Consider the following 24,746-nt stretch of genomic DNA (forward strand, 5'->3'; position numbering starts at 1 on the left):
TGTAACTGTTTTTAATAGCAATTGTTTTTGTTAATAGTTAATAATAAACTGTAAATAGTTATTTATGCTGTCATTTTGTAAAAAGTTGTAAATGTTTAGACCTTAATGATAAAAGAAAACATTCAATCCCTTGTTGTCCCTGAAAAGTAGCACTTGACGCCATTTGCTGTTATAAATTGTACTTAAGTTGTAAATACTGATGGGAATAGACAACGTGTAACAACAGAACAATATTTCATTTCATGAATTATATAAAATGAACAATTATGAAAAAAATAATTTTAAAGGAACTCATAAATTAACTAAATAACAACAGAAATAATGTAACGATTGTCCTCTGGAGCAGAGAGAAATGCCTCTCCATCCTCTCTCTAGAGCCTCATTTCCTCCTTCATCCTCACTCCTCCTCTTTCTCCTCGGCCTTTGCTGGCTCTCCTCCTCATCGTCGTCATCTTCCTCCTCCTGGTCACCCGCCGGCACTTGGCCCTGTTGCGTCCTCAGGGATGGAGGCATTTGGGACGGGGGGGCAAAGGAAGGCCTCTGTCCTAACATCTCATCCATGACGACAAACCAGGGCCCAGTAGCAGCGCTGGGCCTCCCACTGACCCCCTCTCCTGTCCCTGGATATATGCGATCCTTAGGCAGTGAAAATCAATCACGTCAGCAATTTTCTGCAAATTATTTATGAACTTGCATGGGTAAAACAAATATAATTTAGTTTCCACATCATCATGCACCTACAAACCTGCACCTACATTGTACTTGTTCTTTAAATGGTCCCACGTATTTCCATCTTTTCTGGAACTGTTCTGAACACAGAGAGAAGCAAGAGAAAAGGTTTACACAAAATCACATTAACAAAGGAGTGCAAAGATTTACAAAAAGTGACATCAGGACTGACATATGGGCTATTATTATTCATTATTACCTTACTTCCATCCAGCCGCGGTGGAATGGTTAGCTCCTGTTATGCCGGCACAATTTGAGGAAAATCTGCAATGTGCGATAACACTGTTCAATATTGCGATGACGATATAACTTGCAATAAATAAACTAATAATGAAGTTTGCACATTATTAACTATACAGTTAATGATGACTAACGTTACTTTTGAATTGTTCGTGCAGGTCTTTATGGTTGTGTTGCAGGTGGTGATGGAGGTTGGTTGTATTTTCTCTCGCTCAGCATGTTTTACACAGTACCTGTGTTTGTAACACATCGTCTCTCCTGAATCCAGAATAAGTCCAAATAGCAGAAGTGCTGTTTCTTTTCACCACTAGGTCTTTGTTGACAACATTTTCATCGCTTTTCTCTCCTCCCTCAGCCACCATAACCTGGCAATCACCACCAAACTAATGCCGATTAATTTTGTTAGGGTAGCTAACTGCTAGCTGGGGCTTCATTTGATTGGCCCTTGTATCCAGGGCTCAGTCTGATAGGCTAAATGTTGGCATGCTCAACGTGCATGCATGGCGCATGTAAACAAAATGATTTTTCTTATTCATTGCGTCAGAGAGTCTTTTGCGATGTGTTTATCGCACATGTTCATATAGTGATGACGATGAAAATTTGATTTATAGGGCAGCCCTTGCCCCTGTGAACAAACAAATGTTCGTTCTGACCTCGGATAGGGATGAAGCTCTGTTTGCTCACTAAAACTAGAGCTGTCCCAAATGATTATTTTTCAAACGATTAATCTAGCGATTATTTTTTTGATTAGTCGACTAATCTAACGATTAATTAAACGTTACATGACCAAACAAAAGCAACGTAGTAACTGTAACTTTTATGGTAACTTATATGAGGAAAAAAATACCGCAGTTGTAGGCAGAGCAGCGTCTGTCCTCCCGCCTGTCCTACCAACTCTTCGTCACATTTCTGCCCAAAAAACAGCGTCTGTCATCGGCAAAAACCTTTAACTCATTCAAGTGGTTGTGTTGATAGAAATCCCCACGATGGTCAGCCCTCCCGACCGAGTGAAACAGTGAACTTTCCCACTGAAAACAGCCTCCGTCCCCGCAAGTGACAGAGTCACGCAGCGACCTGTTTACTGATGGCGATTATGTAATAATGTAATTTAGCTTGAAAAACGTAACTCTTTCACCTTCCAGGATGTTTAGGGGGCCAAGTTCTCAATCACTACACATTATAAACGGTCCGTGGGTTTAGATTGAAACACCCCGACGTCATCATCATGACATGTACCATCACGTCTCTTTAGGAGCAGCAGCGCAGCTTTCTGTGTGAATTACATGGCGGTTCGTCTTTATTCCAGCGGTGCTTTGCTCTGTGTGAATGACCAACGGCGGAGAATTGACGAACCGCCGCAGCGGCGTTAATGCAGCGTCTATGTGTGAGAGGGGCCTCTGCAGGTACTACCACTTCCTGTTTGGGACGACGTGTCGACGCAAATTATTCATGTCGACAAATTTATGTCGTCGATTACGTCGACTACGTTGACGCGTCGTCCCAGCCCTAGCTAAAACACAATGAAGTGTATAAGACGTTTTGTGTTATGTCAACAGACAAAAGGGTTTAATACAGCAAAAATATTATCATAATAATGATAATCATAAACTTAGCTCTTAATTCAATTAAAATGTTTAACTAGACTTTACATTTTTACAGTCTGGAAATAAAGCAAGGATCACAGCCTGATCTAAATGTGTTCTTCTTGGTCCATTTATGTACATGAAGTAAAAATAGTCTATAACATCTCAAAAGTCACAATAAAACATAAGATATTGTGGAGGTGAGCGTGGTCGGGGCATGGCTGCGAGAGGAGAAAGAGGTGGAGAGCGCTCAGGAGAGCAGAGCCAGGTGAGTGATTGACAGAGATGGCACCCAGTTACTAATCACTCACTCCCTTTAAATGCAGTAGCGGCTGGACCTCAGATGGCAGAGGAGTGGGAGACGCACTGGAGAGCAGTCTGACCGCAGTACGGCAGAGGAGAGCAGGAGGAAGAGCCGAGACGCACGAGCTGCGTTCGGCCCCGTAACTGCATAATTGTGTGGGTTAAAAGAATGAAAGAGCCCTAAACCCCAGCACGGTGTATGTGTGCGTGTGTGTAGGTGGGTGGTTCGTACATAAAGAACTCACAATAGCCTGGGAAAGGGCTACAGATATAAGTCAACCTCTGAACGTCTAACATTTGAAAGTGAAGGCTTTTAAAGCTTTACTTACAAAAGGCATCAAGCTAAGCATTACCAATGTATTTTAACTGACATTTTGAGGTTTAAAGGTCCTTGGAAGTTTAATATATCTGGCGTTGGACTTTAAAATGAGTAAAGACCGAGTATAAACCCAATACTTATATTTAAACACAAGATCTTCCCCACTTAATGTTGCCATTATTTCTTTCTTTCTTCTTTTTTGGGAGCGCAAAGACTCTTGGGATATGTGAGGCCACGAAAGATCGCAGCGGTGCATCCTCCAAAAAGGAGGGAAAAAGGCCGCATTTGTTGGCTGTATTTGGAGGAGCCCCTGATGGGACAGCCTTCGTGTGGCGTTGTAAAGTAATTGGCCTTCAAATGCTCCTCTGAAAGATGCAGACCCGGCATTGAGACACAGCCTGTGTGTGGTTGGATGTCCAGGCATGACAGACGCCACTGAGAGAGGGTAAATGATCACGGCAGCTACTTGGTTTCTCAGCCTCGCAGTGCTCCATACTTAAATATGTTTACTTAAAGAAGCCCCGGATCCATCAAGTAAAGATATAAGCACTTTATGCTCTTTAAATATTAAGCACTCTCTCACTCTCCTGTAAATGCATGACTTCGTACGATGTACAACATTTCTTCTGACATTAAATTAAACATTCCTCACAAAGCATTAACTGTGGCGGTTATAAATCCCTTTCTCTCTCTACTCTTTCTTCACTTCCTGTTAATGTCAGCTGTTTTAAGTCCAAAGAGATTTGACATGAAACACTATTTGGAATGGCATTGACAGCATGACTGGATTTTGCCACCTCCGCCTTACTTATATAATATGGCATGTTCTCAAGTAAAAATCAAGAATGTTTCTGAACTGTGTTTCCTGACAGACAGGTTGTCAGAATTTAAACAAAGCTCAGTAAACCTCCCCCAAGCAGTGTGTTTCAGTTCAGGTGAGTTTTTTAAACTTTACATAACTGTAACCTCAATCTATTTGCATTTCCACTGCAGACAGCAATTTAGGCAGGGTTGTTACCAAGGCTTCAGGGCTATCCCTTTTCTAGCAGTAAGTCCTCTTGAGAAGATGCAGCATTTAGTAACTGACACGCTGTTACCTGTACTACACAATTTAACTGGTTGACCAAAAACTTACTGCTAACCTTTTCTTCTGCTTCACTAGCATCTCCGTCACTTTTTTCTGACACTCACACTCTCTCACTCACTACACACACACATTATGCACTGATGCTATTAATGACAACAAACACTCAATGGAGGATGGAATGTTTTGTGTTCTTTCTTCTCAGTATGTCTATATGATAACCAGGAGACAAGCTTTCTTTCAAGCTGCAGGCAGTGAGACAAAAGACTGTTCGGGAAATCCTACATTAGACCATAGACGACAAGACAACCATTTGCCCCTATTCCCTTTGACCAAACAGTGGCCTGCAGTGTCTTGACTCCACCTTTAAGTATCTGTTTAACTCGCTTGAAAGCTCAACAGAAGGGTAACAAAAGAATTGTAATGGTGTAGATTACTTTACCGCCCACAACTTTTGTTAATAGAAGCCCAATGCATAAAACTGTGGATTCATGACTAAAACTCACAATCTATTGGGGTTGTAGAATTAATCAAAATATTATCAAGAAGTCACATGGGTGCAGTGAACAAGATGGCGGCTGGTTAGAGGCTTTCCACCTTCCCACATATAAATTTGTAAATTATTATTATTTAGTGGCTTACAGTCGTTTAAGTTTTGAAGCCATTTGATTGAGTAAAGAGCCTAAGTCCTTTTGGGGGAGTAAATGACGGAATTACAGATGTCAGCGTCAAAGTATTTCAAAAGCACAGGCCGCGTGTCCACCTGACGATAATGACAATGCCGAGCCGCCACCCCATCTCGAAAGTCTGTTCGCAGAAATGATTAAAGGGAATGCCAGGGAAAGTTTCCACTATCAAGGAGACAACGACTGAGCTGAAAACAACGGTGGCGGCCATGCATGTGAGACTCAGGGAGAAACGCGTATCGTCCATCTGGAGGAGATCTCAGAAAGGCTAGACGCAGCTGAAGGCATGAGAAGTAAACAGATGAAAGTAATGTGGGAACGCATTCAAACACTCGAAAACCATAGCAAACGAAACAACGTGAGACAAATTGGCCTGAAAGAGACTTTTGGCACCAATGGGACACTGTTAAACTGTGTTCAGAAGATTCTGACTGAGGGGCTCGTAGTCCGTGTTGATCCTGAGTTTGAGATTGAAAGAGCGCACCGGGCGCCGGCGCCAATGCCGGACCCAGACCGGCCTCCGAGACCGGTGCTTATACGTTTCCTGAGACAGTCAGCGAGGGACAAGGTGATTACAATAGCGAAAGAAAAAAGAGTGGGGTTGAGTGGGAAGGATGACGACTTTCTGTGTTCCCTGACATGATCAAGGAGCTGGCAGAGAGGAGGAAGGCTTTCACAGCAGTGAAGTACAAGCTCCAGGAGTTCAACGTGAAGTAAACATTGGCCTACCCGGCAACATTGAGGTTCAAGTGGAAAGAGAAAAACATGAGTTTTGCCAAAGCGAAGGATGCAGACAAACTCATCAGCGACAACGATCATGAGGATGATGCGGACTGAATGTGAGATAAAAGATAAACGGACACTTATCTGGACCTGAATGAGTCACGGGAATGTTGTGTGGACGGCCGGGGGAGATGGGCCTTAACGAGCTACCGCCCTACGTTTACAACAAGTCCTGCCCAACATTATACATCCTTACCAGGCGGATTTTATGAAAAATAGATCCTCTACAGATAGTATGAGAAAATGGTTACATTCAATGAGGTTGAGTCGGTCAAAAGATGCCCCAAAAGCTGCAATTTCCTTAGATGCCGAAAAGGCTGGTCAAAGATCTGAATCGATCTACCCCTACTGAATTTTAACCCAGTATTAGGAAAAATTTAAGATAATGTAGAGAAATGGTAAAAAAAAACAGGCTTACTCTGTGGGGAAAGGTAAATATTATAAAAATGAGTGTTGCCCCTCAATTCAATTATTTGGTTATGATGTTGCCAATTACTATTCGACCTGACATTTTCAAGAGATATGACAATATAATCAAACATTTTCTTTGGGAAGGGAAGAGAGCAAGAATTAAATTGAGTAAATTATGTGTCTCTAAGGAGAAAGGGGGAATGGGGTTACCAGATCCAAGATTGTACTATTTAGCATTTGAAATGTCCAAATTCTGGGAAGAGATGGGGGACACAGCTGACTGGATGGATACTGAGAAAAATTTGTGTTCACCATTTAATTAGGGATGTCCCGATCAGCTTTTTTTTACCCCAATCCCGACCCTAGTCCTTTTATATTCGGTAAATGCCGATACCGAGTCCTGATCCGATACTTAGCCTAAACTAATATTTTCATGCATAATACAGCTGCATTAAGAAAAATGTACCTGCATCCAAGCTGTTCTATATAGTTTTTTTTTATTTTGTCGAAACAAAGTATATACTTTCATATGGCTGTTTCTTATTCTGCATATGCTATTACAACATTAGCCGACCACCTTCCTTGAGTTAGCAGGTGAGTCTTTGAAGCTGCACGGTGACAGCAGACCCTTGTGTACAGCCAGCTAAAGTGTGTGCGAGACGCAGCCCACGCTTGGTACCTTCATATCATCCATTGCTTTTTTCATATTCCTCACACTGTCACATAAAAATGACGGTGACACGTTGCTTGTCTATTTCACACGCCTTCAGCATCTCCTCGATTGCCTGTTTTACATGCTCTGCTGTATGAGGCACACGAAACAAGTGCGTATACCGGCCCGTTGTAACTCGAAAGTGGAGTCAATGTAATATAATGCCGAGATGGTAGGGCATACCAAAAAATCCAGATGACAAAGAAAACCCTGATCCTCTACCACAGAGATGAGCTGGTTATCCAGAGCGATTAATTTAATTACCTTCTCTGTAATATTTTTGGCCATGTCGCTGTCTCGAGGATAAATTCTCTTTCCTTTTGAAAGTATCTGCGAGTGTTTGCTGCTTCGGTGTCTTTGCCTGTGCTCTCGAGTGAACTCGTTGTGTTCTTTGAGTGTTTGTTTTTTATATGCCGCATCAAATGAGTAGTATTAAACGCAGCTCCATGAAGCGGTCGTATTGCAGATGTTACATGTCGCCGTTGGATTGCTTTTGCTTTCTAATTTAAGTTATTTCCACACTGCAGACATTTTATAAACAGGCTTGCCAGAGTAACGTTAAACGTGCATCTGTGTTCTGCCACAAATTATGCTCCGATGTAATTTTTTTTGGGGGGGGGGGGCTTGGAGCCACGTTCAAAATTGCCGATTCCGATCAGTGGAAAAATGCCCATGTCGGCCCCGATCCCGGTCCTACCATCTGTATTGGAAAAACACCTGTTTGTTGGAATCAGTGGCATACACACTATAGGAGACTTGTATAGATATTATGTGTTCATTTAAAGTAATCATAGAGAATCAAATTTTGGAATATCGTAAAAGGCCACATGAATGCCATACAGCTTCACTATTTTATAAATTAATTAACCACTGGGTGAGTAGTGAATCATCCAATGTGAAGCTGCTGTGGCAGAGGGATTTGAGAACAGGTTTTACACAGGAGAAATGGTTGGAGATTTTGTCGGAGTATGGAAAATATGTGAGAGAGGCAAGAGGAAAGTTTATACTATAGTATAAGATGATACATCGATATGACCACACGCAGACAAGACTTCAATGACAACCTGTGTTGGAAATGTAAAACAGAAGTGGGAACTTTTCTACACTGTATATATGAATGTGCCCTGGTGATGCCGTTTTGGGTTAAAGTTGTAGAGGTTTTGAGTGGCAAAATAATAGCATTTCTATTTTCTATTTTATTCCTATCTATTCATCTGTCTCTGTGTCTTTCATTGTAGAAGTTGTCGCACATGCCTGCTAATAGTGACTGTATCAGTAATTCAGCAGATATACCCTTTAAACCATCACTGTGATTAGATTGTAAGAGGGATGATCAGTTATTGATTTTCAGAGCTCATACTTAAACAGACTTAACAATGTTACATTTCAGGAAAAAAAAACTAGAATGGCACTCAGTAAAGTGTATGTCTACACCAAGGCCCAACAACCCCCTTTGTACTCACTCACAGCATCCCAAATACGCCTATCTTTTTTCATCTAAATCCATGCTCCAAAATCCAATATTCCCTGAAAAATTTACAAAAAAAACACAAATGTCGAAAAACACCCTATCATGCAATGTTAGAGATTGTGAGAATCTGCCCCTTTATCCAGATCTGCACCAAAAGTGAATGGGATCTATTCTGGGCCCCATCCACATTTTGTGAAAATCTGTTAAGTACATTTTGTTGTAATCCTGCTGACATAAGCATGACAAAATGTATCATGAATAATTTAAATGAAGTTTAAAAAGGCATCTCTGATTGACATTTTGCAGGATGCAAAAACAACCACAACATCAGTGATGTTTCAGTGTATGGTTACCATCTATTACTTGATATTTCATGTCCTCTTTATGACATCATTATTACTTGTGATGTGTTACCAATGAGATATTGCTAGGGCGGGACATTCTGTGACAGGATGCTGCATCAAAGCCAAAGTAGCACATTTTCAAATTAGTTTATTTTATCGCCAATCTGACAGAAAAATAATAGATACCGATAATCTTGAAATGCTGAATATCAGCCCTGATAAATCAAGACTGCTAATCGGTCTTTCCCTTGTGCATATTTCTCTTTTATGTATGGGAGATGGTGTATGCATGGCTTAAACATCTCCCAGACATAACAAAGTTTCTTTTTGACCAATGTTAGCTATTGCACATTTGCTGGGTGTCCTTAGAATGTTACCTTAAAATTGAAGGCTGATCCTCAGTATCCATCTCGAACACAAACCCTAAGCCAACCTGAGCAAGCCTGTATTCTAGGGCTGGGCGATAAATCTGTAAAATTGATAAATTCAAGTTTGTGGTTTAGGACAATTTAAAAAAAGTTTTAAATTCAAAGATTTAAATTAAATTAAAGATTTTCTCTTTAACTTTCCCCGCAACGGCTCCCCGTGGACTCCTGCAGTTCATAGTGGACTCCGCCCTCCCCCCGCATTTACTTTCCACTGAGAAACAAACACAACAACATGGCAGCAAGCCAAAAGTTTGTTCCTAAAAAGGCACAGTCTTGTCAGTAGTTCAGTTTTGTAGCATAATTCCTCCAACAAACCACGGCCCGCTGCAAAGTTTGCTTAAAGGCTGTTACAACTAAAGACAGTGGATCTACCCATTTATTTCAGCATCTCAAACAGATGCATGTATCACAGTGGGACACTTCACTACGAGATGTACAGGACCGCGGTAGCCCACAAACACCCGCTATAAAGCAGCCAACATAAGCGGAATCATTAAATCATTGTGTCCCGCAGGGACGAGCACCTCGTCGCAAATGCTAGTAAAAAATATTTCAGTGCGAATTGTGAAATGCAATTAGTAGCACGTGTGAGACTACCGAATTTTACTGTTCAAAAAATGTTTAATGATGTGTTGCTGACGTTTGGAGGCTGTGGCCGGTTCTGCACTTGAATGCAGCCTCAGCTGAAAAAAAAAAAAAAATGTGATTTACACGTAGTGAGCGTGCTTGCCGACGTGCTGCGGAAGGCAGTTAAATGCAGAGGGAGTATCTATGGTAACGAGGCGAAGCCAAACAAACGAAAACAAAACGTATGAACTATGAAGCGCATTAGCGATTATTTTAAAAGGGCGACAGAGCCAGAAGCTGTGGACCTAGGCACCGAGGCCGAAATGGTGGACAAGGATGAGGAAGATTTAGAGTTAGATGAAGAAGCTGACGTGACTGAAGAAACCGGAGGAGCAACGCTACCATTCCCAGCCCCAAAAAGTACAGGTTTAATGCTGACTGGCAGAAAACATTCCTGTGGCTCCTTTACGAAAACGAATTAATGTATTGTAAGTACTGCAAAGTGCAGAAGCAAGCAGCTGGACACTTTTTTTTTTTTTTTTTTACAGCTTGGCAACTTTTCATCATGCCCCTAAAATTATTTGTGTGCTACCGGATTTTTCAATTTAGGAGCACACGTGCTACTTGGGAAAATGCTAAGCATCAAGCCCTGGTGTCCCGTATGACAAGAGTCACGTTGTATGTCGCTAAAGATATGATGCCCGTAACTACAGTGGAAAAGCCGGAGGTTCATCCACATACTGAAAACTTTCGACCCTAGGTTTGTGCTACGAAGCAACAACGGGGAATGTCTCAAGCCAGAGGAAGCAGACAGGCTCGTCTTCCTGGCCAAGAATGTGTTTAAAAGACAGCAAGCACACACCTCATGTCCTGTGCATCTACCGACATGTGATGTTTACTATGCAATGCATGCAGATGTTTAATTTAGTTTACATGTCCTCAGGAATACATAATACTGTTTGTAAACAAAAAGGCACCTTTTGCAAAAAAAGTATTTGATGAAAGTTATGTTCACACTTTATCAATCCCAATGGGGAAACTGATCTGTTTTTATAAAAACCTGAAAGCTGACATGTTACATTTATTTTTACAAAACCATTTTAACCAGGGCTCTACGCTGACATTTCTCCCAACGAGCACATGTGCTCCTAAAGTGAAATATCTGGGAGCACAAAGATATATATGGGAGCACAAAAAATATTTATTCATCGATTTATCGAACACTTCACACTTAAATAGGCAGCACAAACAAAATGATTTACAGTGTTTGATTTCATTTTTTTCATTTTAGGCAGCACAAAACAATTTCTTAAATTTACAGTGATTTCATTTTTTTAAATTTCATTTTGTATCCAATGTGTACTAAACACAAAGGATGTCAGTTGTCCAAGTGCATATTTATATTCATATAAAATAGAGGAAGCACTAAAATACAATAAAAATAGGTGTGTCTTATTTGGCCCACTTGGGGACAAGATTTGATGCTGGTTTGGAGTCACAGAGTCACATGACATGGAAGCTATTGAGAAAAAATCTGAATTTCCGCATATTAATATTCATATAAAATAGAGCAAGAACTAAAATATGATAGAAAAAGGTGTCTTCTTCTTCCAGTTTACTGATACAATTTGCTGCTGGTTTGGAGTCACTGGGTCACATGACATGGAAGATACTGAAATATTATATATTAATATATTTATGCCAAGTAATCTAATGACTGTCCCTAAATCAGTTTCCAGCGATTCAGTGCGAGACTCTGGGAGGTGAGCTAACCGTACTCCTGCTGCTAAGACAGGGCAAACCTCAGTAAAGTTGCGGCTGGACCCGAGTGAATATCAGCTGAATATCTAACCTAAAACTAACTTCACCACAGTCCGTTGACCTGCCTTGCGGCCAGAGGATTGTAATTTAGAATAGAATAGAATAGAATAGTCTCTATTGTCATTGTACAGGAGAGTACAATGAAATTGAGGATTTTTTTGAACGATCACAGATAAAACAGGTTGTGACGGTAACTTGTGGCTGGGATGGGAACTTTTGCTCACACACTGTGTGCCAAAATCATCCCGGTTCGCCCATACATTTTCTTAGGGGCAAATGCGAGTGAAATGCTCGCACTGTAGAGCCCTGATTTTAACCCAAAGGGACAAATTTTATTTCAAGTGAGTTTGAAGGTCCACTGTTTCAATTGGCAGGGCAATTTTGTTTACAATAACAGCGTTAAAATAAAAGCAATGCTTTTAATAATTTCTGTCATTTGGAGTTTGTTTTTGAGAAGGGAAAAGAAAAGTGATAAAATCGTAATTCAAGTTTGGTGTGAATAAATCGGAGATTACATTTTTGTGCCATATCACCCTACTATCACCATTACTGTATAACTAACAGCAGTTCCCTTCAGCTTGATTAAATGCAATTACCTAATTATAAATAATATAATTATATTGTACTACAAGTAACAGCCGCTGGCTCACTCTGTCTGAAGTTGATTGCAATAGGAAATAAAAAACATTGTCCTATAAATAAAAGTTCACAGCAAAGATGGATCTCGCAGTTGGAAACAAGTTCCTTGTTTACTACTTTCCATGTTCATTAGAGCCCACCCACAAGTTCCTGAGTCAAAGCAGATTGTGCTAGTTTGTTTTTTGGTGTCGGCATGTTGTGGTGACCCGCTGTGGTCAGCAAGGTGGCCAACCTCCATTGATGTGCTCCAGACTGGACACAGCTGTGTAAATATTGAGCCAGGCCAAGCTGAGGCATGGCCATCAGCCATTGCTGTTGCTGCATGCTCTGGCATCAGGTTGTTTGACCAGCGGCTCTATTTTCTAACCTCATGCCTCCATAATTCTCTGTCTTTTATTTTGCAGCCAACACGGTACATAGGACTTTGGGCATTATGTTGTGTAGAAGGTTTGACACTTTAAAATGAAGAAGGGTGTCAGTCCGAGTCACATCCTACAAAAAACATCCTGTTAAACCATGGAAAAACAATGCAGGGCTCCAGGTAGTTTAGGTACACCCAATACTACATCTTAATTAGATTTCTTTACTTTTTTTTTAAAAGTATTTTTTTGTCCTTTCATAGCTTTATTGAGAGTTCAGCTTAAGAGGTGACAGGAAACAGGGTGAAAGAGAGGGGGAGTGACAAGCAGCAAAGGGACCCGGGCCGGGAGTCGAACCCGGGTCCGCTGCAGCAAGGACAAAGCCTCTGCACACTGGACGCCCGCTCTACCAACTGAGCTGAATGGCGCCCCTTTATTAGATTTCTTAACAAATCATGTATATGATCATAAACAGGAACGAGGTCAGATAAATGTTTTTCTTCATTTAAATCACTGCACATGCAACAAGAAAATTAAATGTACTGCCCTATCAGAGAGAGACAGAGAAATAGAGGCAGCATGGATGAGAAAAAGAGGGGGAGTGTACAGAGTATGACATACAGACAAAACAGAGTGTATGCTGACTCACATGAACAAGTTAAGAGCAGTTTGGTCTGCATTATACATCTCATATATTAAATGGCTGTAACCTAAATATCCTTGTTAAAATATGATGATCTGGTCAAGCAGTGTTTCCAACAGGATTTTGTGAGATTGTGGTGGGTGGATGTCAGACCCTCTAGGGGGGTCCGGGGGCATGCTCCCCTGAAGATTTTTTAAAACATTTTAAAGTTAAATGCATCAATCTGGCAGTGGTGGACAGTAACGGAGTAAATTTACTTGAGTACTGTACTTAAGTACATATCCAGAGGATTTGCACTTTACTTGAGTATTAGATTTCTTTGGTACTTATTCCTCTTACTTGAATACATTTCCAAGACAAATATTTTTACTTTTACTCGAGTTAATTTCTAGGAAGGCTGAAAAGTACTCGTTACTTTCAGGTCTGCTCTTTTTTTTTTTTCTTTTTTTTCTAAAATACTATTGGACACAAGCTGTGTTTGTCAAAGAAGGAAACCCATCACAGTGCAGGCTCTCCATTGGGATCTACGTAAAAGCGGAAATACGTCATTCCTCCCCATAAGGATACCACCAAAGTAGCCACGCTCTCGACTGCGTTTGTCAACACAAAACCGCGACAATGGCTGCATCAGATGTAGTTTTTTGTAAAGCAGTGATTCTCAACCAGTGGTCTGGGGACAACATTGGTCTTTGAGGGGGTTCTAGTTCCCAACTTCTGTTAGAGAGTTAGTTGGACGGTGCAGGGTTCATTTGCTTACAGTTTTAATGATAGTAAATAAACATCTGCATCTGCAACATCTGCTGCAGTGATGTTGCTAGGTACGCGTCCTGCGTCCCTGACGCATTAAAATCTGAAAGGACGCACTAAACTCACTATCCATGCGTCCCGGGGACGCACCTCATTTTTCCCATGAAAAACGATACATTGTGAACATTAAACAACTTGCGTTTAATCACAGTAACTGGGAAAGAAACCTTGTTAGCAGACCGGACAAGCGCTGTTTCAACCCTCTGCTCATCTACTCGGCGCAGACGTGATCCCCTGTACAAAGTATCGTGACATCCTAATTTAGCCGCTACCAAAACAACTAGCCCGTCACCGCTGATTTCATTTCAACCAGGGACATCGCACTCGTGGGGGATGTGTGTGTTTTAACACCCACACTTTTCCCGGTGAGAGGGTTCAACACCCACACTTTTCCCGATGAGAGGGTTCAACATCCACACTTTTTCTGCAGTTTTTCTGCAGTTTTGCACAAACGCCTTACTGCGGCCGGAGTCACTTTCTCTGGCCTCTCTGTGTCTGCGCTCGCTGCAGCTGCCTCCTCTCTCCTCCCTCTCCTGTCCTGTTGCTGCTTCAAACATGACACCGGCTTTGGGACTGACCGGCTGATGATTGACTGTTCTGCCTTAAGTCCCGCCTCTCTTGCTATGTTAGATTTATTGTTCAGCTCTTGTTGATGAAGCGGGATCTACCGTAAAATACCAAATAATAGCCGGGCGTGTATTTGTCTCAACCACTTAACAGACCATGCGTTTATTTGGGACAGGCGATTAATTCCCTCCTCACAAAAATCCGGGCTGAAAATGTCACAAACTTCTCCAACTTCTCTGTGAATTCTCTGGAAACAGAGAGCACCAAAAACATAGTCTGTAACGTTCTCTGATGATTATGAACGTTGATTACTCCTGATACGTTCAGTATACAGGTCGACACCAAACCACATGATGTGTTTTATAATGTTTTTATGTATTTACAGCTGCTAATGTATGTAACACTGTTACTGTGATGACATATGACAGTTAAATATTTAATCTGTCTATAATAACCACATCCTGACATGTAACTGTGATTTTTGATAATCTAAGTACTAATAATAACAATCATGACAAAAAAATTAACAGACACGGTAGATCAACATAAGAAGCTGCAACTGGCAGTGAGCAGCTCTCTTTTCTGTCAGCAGTGAAGTGATGTAGTCCATGACAGAACATTATAGAAAATGATAATGTATAAAATAACATTTAATGGTAAAAAAGAAAAAGTACAGTTGCAGTAGGCTTCTATTATAAATATCATAATTAAACGAATCAAGACCGATGTCACATTTACATGTCAGGGTGTGGTTATTATAGACACAGATTTAATATTTAAGTGTCATTTATCATCACCCCCCGACCCAAAATTGTGTTAAAAGAAACACCACCACCACCACCACCACATCCATCCCCCGCACTTTTGAAAAGTTTACTACACCTCTGATTTCAACAATTAAAAATACGAACTTCATAGTAAATAAACCCACGTTTCCACTGCTCGATGCTGTGCTCATTTGTGTCGATTATATTTTAACGTTTAGGGGACGTGCTGTAATGAAATAAACAGAACATAATCCGGTGGTGGTGATGAAAACTACATTGAATGGCAGCCACCATTTTGTTATGCCCAAACGGTGCAGGTCAGCAGACTATTTGAATTTTAGTAATTTATTTTGGTGCTATTTATGTTGCTACAAAAATGCTGTTTGATTTGAATGTCATATGCCACTGTGACAGTTGTTTTGCAATAAACTTTTCAGATCTGGAATTTTATTTGTTTAATTTCAGATAAATTTTGAACATACATGAATATATCCGTTTATTATAACCATATCATACCACCATCAAAGGACTTTAACACTCAATAAAATTTAAGAAGGAGAATAATATAAGAAAGAAAGAAATCTTTTTAACTGGGGAGTCGGGACCCATTGAATTTCCCAGGGACCCACTCAACTCACCACCTGTGGGTCCCAGGGACTCACTACATGAAAACCTATCAACATCACTGTGCCGTCCTCCTGTGATCCCATTCATTGTATTTGTTTTTATAAGTGTTTCTGCAGGCTTTATGTAACATTGTGGTTCTAAAAGCAAGCACATCAGTGCAGGTGGTTTCAAAGAGTTAATTCTCAGAAACAAGAGTTAAAAGGTCCTTAAATTCATTTAGAAAAAATTATAGTAAATCATTGATGTGAAAAATAAGAAATTTACTCTTACTCTTACTTTTACTTAAAGTAAATTTAAAAGCATGTACTTTTGGATACTTAAGTACCTTTAAAAGCAAGTACCTTTTTACTCTTACTCGAGTAACATGTCGACTGAGCTACTTTTACTTGTAACGGAGTAAATTTTGACCAGTAGTATTTGTACTCTTACTCAAGTACTGGGGTCGAGTACTCTGTCCATCTCTGCAATCTGGTGCACTTTGAAAGCAAAATTAAGAGGCTAGATCTATGAAGAACTGTGTGCTCTTGTACACAATTTAATCACAAACACACTGGTTGTATAGATACGAATGGTGAAAACATAAAATAAACTAGAGAATACATCTGAGCTATCAAAGAAATAAAGCAAAAGTGGTTACCTGTGTTGAATTAGTTTATTTTTTTGTTAATTTTCTAATAAATAATAACTATAAGCTAAATTGTAATAAAAAATGAAATGGATTCAGAGGGTACATCATCAATTCATCATTAGTTGCAGCCTTAAGGGGAGACATGGCAGGCAAAAACATTTTGAGCTATTTTGCTTCCATAACATGTCTTCTTTCAGACTAGAAGAAAGAAAACATCCAAAATACACATTTATACAACTCTCCCTACATTCCACTCATGCCAACGATACACAGACAGCTGGGTCACTCACTGCTGTGAGCGCAAGTTTTTACTTTCACTTTCGTTTTTGGAGCAGTTCGCATATTTACATTTTGCCGGCTGACAGAGTCCTGCACGGGTCTTATTTTGCAAACCCGCACCCGGCTGCATCCGCCAAACTTAAAACCGCATCTGACCCGTTTTCTGACAGTATCACAAATTACATTTTTTGGACAGACGCAATTTTTAAAAATGAAAGTAAGTAAAGAAAGTGTGTGTGAGTGTGCGTGTGCCACATACAGCAAGGGGGGGGGGGGGGGGGGCTGAGCCGACTGACCAGGAGTGAGAGATGCTTTGCTGGAGCTGCAGCGCGAAACACAAGTTACAGATTTTTTCGGCTCACTCTGAGACTGTGGTGGGACAAATTAGTCTAAGTAATTAATGGGAAACACTGGGTCAAGGGTTGCCTCCCCGGCCCGCAACCAGGTACAGACTCATTCTTCCTCCCCTGCAACGAGCCACCATGGCAAACCGTTATCAAATAAACACTGCAGATTAAGCATCAAAGGACCAGGAACAGCTGTAACAGATACCTCTGCCATTAACCTTGGAAATTGGCCGGGCCTTTCAGGAATGGGGACAAGAAGACAACCATTCTTTAAGTTTGTGATGTCTCACGGTTTCTCGCGTTTGCTGGAATGTGGGAGCAGTAAAGTTCTTGCGGTCTCACACATGCGTGTACACACAGACCTGCACAAGATGTACATAAAATCCTGCCATTTAAGACCATAACAGTCACACCCTGGATTAAAGCAAGGAGCAGGCAGCAATGAATTTAGTCAACAAAAACCAGCACTGCAAAAACAAATATAACACAACTCAATTCAGTTTCTCATCAGACTCATCAGTTTGCAGTAGGGCTGGGACGACGCGTCGACGTAATCGACGTAATCGACAACATAAATTTGATGACATGAATAATTTTGCGCGTCGTCCCAAACAGGAAGTGGTAGTACCTGTGGAGGCTGAGAATAGCCCCTCTCACACATAGACGCTGCATTAACGCCGCAGCGGCGGTTCGTCAATTCTCCGCCATTGGTCATTCACACAGAGCGAAGCACCGCTGGAATAAAGACGAACCGCCAGGTAATTCACACAGAAAGCTGCGCTGCCGCTCCCAAAGAGACGTGACAGTACACGTCATGATGATGATGTCGGGGTGTTTCCCAGGTGTCCCCCCTGTCATTCTAAACCCGCGGACCGTTTATAATGTTTAGTGATTGAGAACCTGGCCCCCTAAACATCCTGGAAGGTGAAAGAGTTAAGTTTTTCGCGCTAAATTACATTATTACATAAACGCCATCAGTAAACAGGTCGCTGCATGACTCTGTCACTTGCAGGGACGGAGGCTGTTTTCTGGGGGAAAGTTCACTGAAGTCTCGGTCGGGAGGGCTGACCATTGCGGTGATTTCTATCAACACAACCACTTGAGTGAGTTAAAGGTTTTTGCCGATGACAGACGCTGTTTTTTGGGCAGAAATGTGACGAAGAGTTGGTAGGACAGGCGGGAGGACAGACGCTGCTCCGCCTACAACTGTGGTATTTTTTTTCCTCATATAAGTTACCAACGACAGTTACAGTTACTACGTTGCTTTTGTTTGGTCATGTAACTTTAAATTAATCGTTAGATTAGTCGACTAATCGAAAAAATAATCGCTAGATTAATCGTTTGAAAAATAATCGTTTGGGACTGCTCTAGTTTGCAGTAAACAGTCTCAGAGTTCAGTCCACTTGATAAAAGAGTCAGTTTTGTTTTACCTACAATCCCAAAAGAATTCAGCTCCCACCAGTTCACAACCACAAAAAAATAACTTCACTGTCTACTCTAGGGTTTACTGCCAGTCTCCACAAAACAAATGAAATCAGGAAATCAAATGGTGGCATCTGGATTTTCAGTTCAGTAACTGATTCCAGGAAGAGTAGGAACTCTTGGAGAAACCCTGACTGGGAAATGCACATATCCACAGAATTATACCTCTTCCTGACAGACAGACCTGTTCCAGAGAACAAAAATCAAAAGACAGACATACAGAAACCAAAACCCTACAAATTAATCATAACCACTTCTGTTTTAGTTCCCGCAACAAAAGGTTATTCTCGGACCAAATTTGCCTTGATAACACACACACACACACACACACACACACACACACACACACACACACACACACACACACACACACAGCTGCTGTCCATCTGGTATTAAAGTTGTTTTAGTACTTTAGAGCTCCTTTCTGTGGTTCTTCTGTGCCACCTTGAGTATATAACGTTTCTCCTCCAAGTTGCATTTTGTGTATTCTCAGTGTCAGCTTCTTCCTCATCAATCTCAGTCCTCTATCCAGACTGACCACCAGCTCCATCTTTGGATGAGATATGTAGTGAAATTAGTGGCTCAGATGGATCAAAGACCACTCACAAATCCATACCAATTAAGAATAGGTGCTTTTGCGCCAGCTGGCTGAATTTGGCCATGGCTCCACTCCAATCTCAATGTCTGGGTCCTTTGATGGACATCCAATCCAGGTATACCCTCCAACTGATACCCTGCAAGCCCATACTGTTCTGAAGCCATTTCCCCTGATTAAACAGTGCAGTTATGGATAGATGGTGTAATGGTATCCTAGTGTTGTAATGATTGCATGCACTGGGGAAGAGGTACAGGAGTGCAGAGCAGAAGAGGGTAGCAAATATGTATATTTGCAACTCCGGAATCTCGTGGATCCGGATGTCTGGAGAGGGGTGCCAGTTAGAGTCATGTCTGACACATGACAATTTAAAAAAACAATTTCATCAAAGCATACAAAGAGCTACAGATGAAAGGAGCTTGCCATTATGATAACAACTGTAAGACAATGCATAGGAAGTAGCATGAGATGAGACTGTACTGACATTAAGTGTCTGCTCCATATTGCCAATCAAAGCTCAGACTTAAGCAATAGTAACCTATTTTCCAAACTGCTCAGCCTCCTTTGAAGTTCTATTATCACCACTAGCCAAAGTACACATAACCTGTAGCCACACCTACACAGTGATAGGCTATACGTAACTAGTGAGAAGAGGCAGCAATAATAGCCAAGTCTATTATTTTATTGCCTACATCAATGTCTAACTGCAAGACTCCACAAGAAAATACTTAAAGCGAAACTCTCGCCAAAAAGCAACCAAGGCTTTATCTGGGATTGAATATGAGTCAAACCTTCCTGTAAAAGCATAATTACAATGAAAGAGGCACTTTTAAGATTTACCGTAGTTTCGGTTTTGGGCACGTTAATTTTGAACGGGAGAGCTAGGGGCATGATACGCTAGCATCAAAATTTTTAGAACACTAAGAAGGCTTGACACAACATGAAACTTTGCTCGTAGCATCACCAGGGTCTCTACTCATGAACACGAGCATTGAGAACATTGTTTGTGTACACAGAGTTTATGAAAAAGAAGGTTTTTGAACTACTCACGTTAGCTGCTGCGTCTCCTGCGCGTGGCCATCATGGCAGGCAAAAAGTGTTGACTCATATTCAATTCCAAATAAAGTCTCAGTTGCTTTTTGGCGAGAGTTTCGCTTTAACTCTCTCCAAGCGCACTTTGTGTCTTCTCTATTTCAATAGACGTGGAAGCAGAGAATGTCCGAGTGTATTGGGTTAGCTATGCGCACTGTGATTGGCTCATTGCGTTTTGGGGCGGGGCTTAGCCATAGGTTAATTCCATGCTCCAACTTTGTGGGAACAGTTTGGGGATGGCCCCGTCCTGTTCCAACATGCACCAGTGCACAAAGCAAAGTCCATAAAGACATGGATGAGAGAGTTTGGTGTGGATGAACTCGACTGGCCTGCACAGAGTCCTGACCTCAACCTGATAGTCTCCGCTCTAATTCATCCCAAAGGTGTTCTGAGAGCCAGGCCTTCCTGTCCAACATGAGTGTGTGACCTCACAAATGCACTTCTTGAAGAATGGTCAAAAATTCCCATAAACACGCTCCTAAACCTTGTTGAAAGCCTTCCCAGAAGAGTTGAAGTTGTTATATCCTTTAGGGTGGACTGACGTCATATCAAATCCTATGGATTAAGAATGGGATGTCACTTAAATTCATATACAAGTCAAGGCAGGTGAGCGAATACTTTTGGCAATATAGTGTATGATCCATGAGGTAATTACAAGAAAATGATAATAACTATAAAAACAAGTATTTTAAAAAAGTAAAACATCTAGAAATCTTGTGGAGCATGTTCCTTTAGAAATTAAATACATGGTTCCACAAACCAGCACTGCAAAAACACATTTTCAATATCTGTATTACAAAAGCAAAGAGAGCTACATTTGGTGTTGGTGTGAGTGTGTTCAAAAACACAAACACTGCAAGTCTCTACCATAGTTCCCCACAAAACATCTCCACTAAGACCAGCAACTCCTGGAGTAGCCTTTCTGATTGGGAATCTTACACTCCCCAGGGGTGGGCAGTGGAAGCAATATTATTGCCACTGTATTAGTATTATATTTATGATAAGACAAAGACATGTTGGAATGTGTGAAAATTAACAAAGTCATGCTACAGCTCCAAGGGAATAGAGTTACTATGGTCCAGTGCACATCACCCACTGTGTCACCTCCCGGCTGGATCTAAAGGTCTACAGGCAGAGCATAGGCAGGAGGCAGCTTAATTCCACCAGATGACAGAGCTGATTTATTTTTCAGAAACAATGCTAAATTGACACAACAGGCCCACTTTTATCATAATTCATAGGCTACATTGCTGTGAAGCTATTATGTCGTAATGTTTATTATAGAGGTTAAAGGCTCAAGGTTTAGGTTTGTGAAACAAGGCTGGGATTAAGTCCTTGACAACAAAAAAAAACAAAACATGCAATTTTATAGATTAATTGAGGAGTCTCACAGTCTGAGGAACGAAGTTGCTCCATATTCTGGTGGCAGCGGATGCTGTTGTATCTTTTGTCAGATGGCAGCAGGGTGAACAGACTGTGGCTAGGGTATCTGATGTTGTTTAATATCCTTTAGAATCTGTGCAGACACCTCCCTTCACTGATATCACTGATGCTCTGTTGGGTGCCAATGATGTTCTGGTTTTAGGCCATGTTCTGTGGTTTAAGGTCATGTCCAAATGTACCAAAACGAGCATGTAGTCCGCCATTTTTGTTGTTGTTTTTATGAAACATCGCAGGGTTAAGAGGTCGAAGGCTAGAGGTCGAGGGGTGGGGCAATGGTGTCATCGACACGCAAAGTACGCAGATACGCTGTCCAAACAAGGACACAAGGGTGGCGTTTACTAATTGTTTTCACCCTGAGACCAGGTTTAAAAAAAGTGTGTTTACAGGCACTGCATTTACAGGATCCATTTGGACAATCGGCCAAAAGAAGTATGTTTACACAAAAAAGCGTTTCCATGTGGATGGCCTCTTAATCACCCGCTGTAGAGCCTTCCTGTCCTGAACTGTGCACGAACCATGCCAGTTTGTGATGTTTCCAGACAGGATGCTTTCTACTGCTTGTCTGTAAAAGAGGACAAGAATTTGGCTGTGGAATTTAGCCTGCTAAAGTTTCATTTAGGTTGCCAATTAGTTGCTCGCTGAGAAAATAATAATAGGCTGAATGTTATTGCAACTGTCCAGTTAATGGCAAAAACTGAATAATAATCAACACTGATATTCACAGCACACAAGTAGCAGACATGTTATATGATGGGTGGCAGTAAGGGACCTGGATAATGATTATGGTTCCAATAAAAGGTTTAGAAACCCTGTCCTGGAGAAACTGACTGGGAAAAATGTCATGGAAAATGAGAACTGTGTAAGTTTACCTTCATTTATTAAGCAACAAAAAAGCTGTAGCATGTCATGTTTTAGTTCTTTTGGCTTAACTGACTTGCAATTGATTGACTTGATTCCACGACATCGAAATGTCAACGCTGAAACAAGAATCGTGCAGCCCTCAACAATTACACTTTTTTGAGCACCTTTTTGCAGACATTTGCATATTAATTGCTAAACAAGGGATTGCCATTAAATCTCTGTGTAATTACACAATGCTTTACAATACAGAGCTCATAATACCACTTGGGTTATGCAAAAACAGATTTTTGCATAGATGCTGACTCACAAAATGTTGCAATCCATGTGTTGTTTACCTTATGAATGACCTTATTATCATAACTGGTTATAATTAATATATCATAGTGATTAAGACATAACACTAGTCAACTGAAGTGCCTCTTTATTTTTTGTTACCATTTTGGGCTGGGATCTGAATTAAGTCAAGGATTTAAATATGAGACTTTCATAAATAATTGCAGGTTTTTACAACAGACAACTCAAGTTGATCTCCCATAATTAGGCCAGCAGAGTGCATTAGCCACTTCAACTCGTACAGCACAGTAACTGTTTTGGAGCACAACAGGTAATATACATTTATCCCAACAACATCCTGTTGGAAAATGTTTAATTCCAAATGTGTGACTTGACCAGTTGGCGTGGTAAGTCCTTTTGCACCACGACAGGGACCATCCATTAATGGTCTCTGGATGTCTGCAGACGCATGATAAAATGCCATTATCAGCTCTGCAAAGCAATTTGGATTGGGCAAGAAGCAGGAGCACCGGCTGTTAAAGATGTTTGTTACATAAAGCTGAGAGTGACAGGAAAACAACACATACAAGCTTATTTTACTCCCCAGTCTGTCAAAGATGTGTCATGCTCTATCCTCTGCACTGTTGTCACGGCAAATGAAGACTCAAACATCTGAACTGATTGTGTGCCTGGAATGGCATGCTATGGGCACTGAGTCCAGACTGTTGTATAAAAATCCCCCGACATGCCTGTTATTTGAGAAGTCTAAGAAACTAATTTACAATATGATAGTTCAGCTGACGAACAGACACTGAATAATCACTTACAGATGTACTCTATTTAACAGAAGAAGAAAATCTGTGGGAGAAAATGTGCAAAAATGTACAAAATGCAAAATAAGAAAAAACGACAACCACAAACAACATCAGGCTGAAATCATGTCCTTTCCTTCTCGAACCAAATTATTTAAACCAGACCGTTATAGCAGTTATTACTTATGCAGTGCATTCCTGTATTAAATACTCATGATAACATGGTGTAACATGTTTCAGAGTGGTTTAAAAATGTGTATATCTGACCACTTCTTATCACTTCCATCAGAATCGTTAGTATAGCTGCATTCCCAAGGCAATGCAAGTTCAACAACAAGCAAGCTGCAGAGAAGAAGTCTTTTTTACAGTCAAATAGAGGTCTCAGTTACCGCAGACTTGAAACAAGTATTTACAAGCTTCATATTACCGAGACAGATTATTTGCAGCTTGTATGACGAGAAACCTGTAAATAAGAGTGTGTTTGTGATGTCAGACTTCCAATTATACTTCAATCATGTTTTGACAGGAGCTGTAGATACCTGGTGGATAATTATTTAAAAAAAACGAATTTCTATGCTCAGTTCTGATAAAATACACAACTCCCTGGTACTGTAGGTCATGAATGAGCTGGGCTCTGACTCGGAGCTGCAGTATATATAGGTTTCTTTGAGAGGTGCCTGATAGAATATTTATAACATTAAATTAATCTTTATGGCAGGGCCGCCCAAAGCCCACCATAAGGTTCTATTTGCCAGATGTATCTTGATTTTTCTTCATCTTTTGTGTGGTAAAACTGTTCTTTAAATATGTAGGGTCCCTAGTTATCAATTTTATTTTCACAATTTAAACATGGTGGGCACTTTGCACGCAAGTCAGCCAATTAAGGGAACTTGAGATTGTGTTTTGCATCTTTTTGCTTTTTTTTTTTTTTGCTTTTGGCCTGTGACCTGCTAATAAGATTCAATTTTGGACAAAAAGTTTGGGAACATCTACTCTTTGGCTTTGATAAAGCATGAGGTATATCGTTCCAGATTCCTAATGACC

General features: G+C 40.8%; 1 long non-coding RNA gene across 1 annotated transcript in view; it reads right to left on the reverse strand.

The window, feature by feature from the left end:
* Positions 1 to 357: 357 nt before the first annotated feature.
* LOC115568517 (uncharacterized) overlaps positions 358 to 24,746 on the reverse strand; it is a 91,589-nt gene continuing 67,200 nt past the window's right edge. Inside the window, exons 2-4 of the long non-coding RNA XR_003981416.1 lie at positions 929 to 993; positions 756 to 809; positions 358 to 636 (exon numbers count right to left, since the gene is read on the reverse strand). This is a non-coding gene — a long non-coding RNA (uncharacterized LOC115568517). The remainder of the gene's footprint in view (positions 637 to 755; positions 810 to 928; positions 994 to 24,746) is intronic.

This window comes from Sparus aurata, chromosome 18, assembly GCF_900880675.1.
Source record: "Sparus aurata chromosome 18, fSpaAur1.1, whole genome shotgun sequence".
Lineage (NCBI taxonomy): Eukaryota > Metazoa > Chordata > Actinopteri > Spariformes > Sparidae > Sparus > Sparus aurata.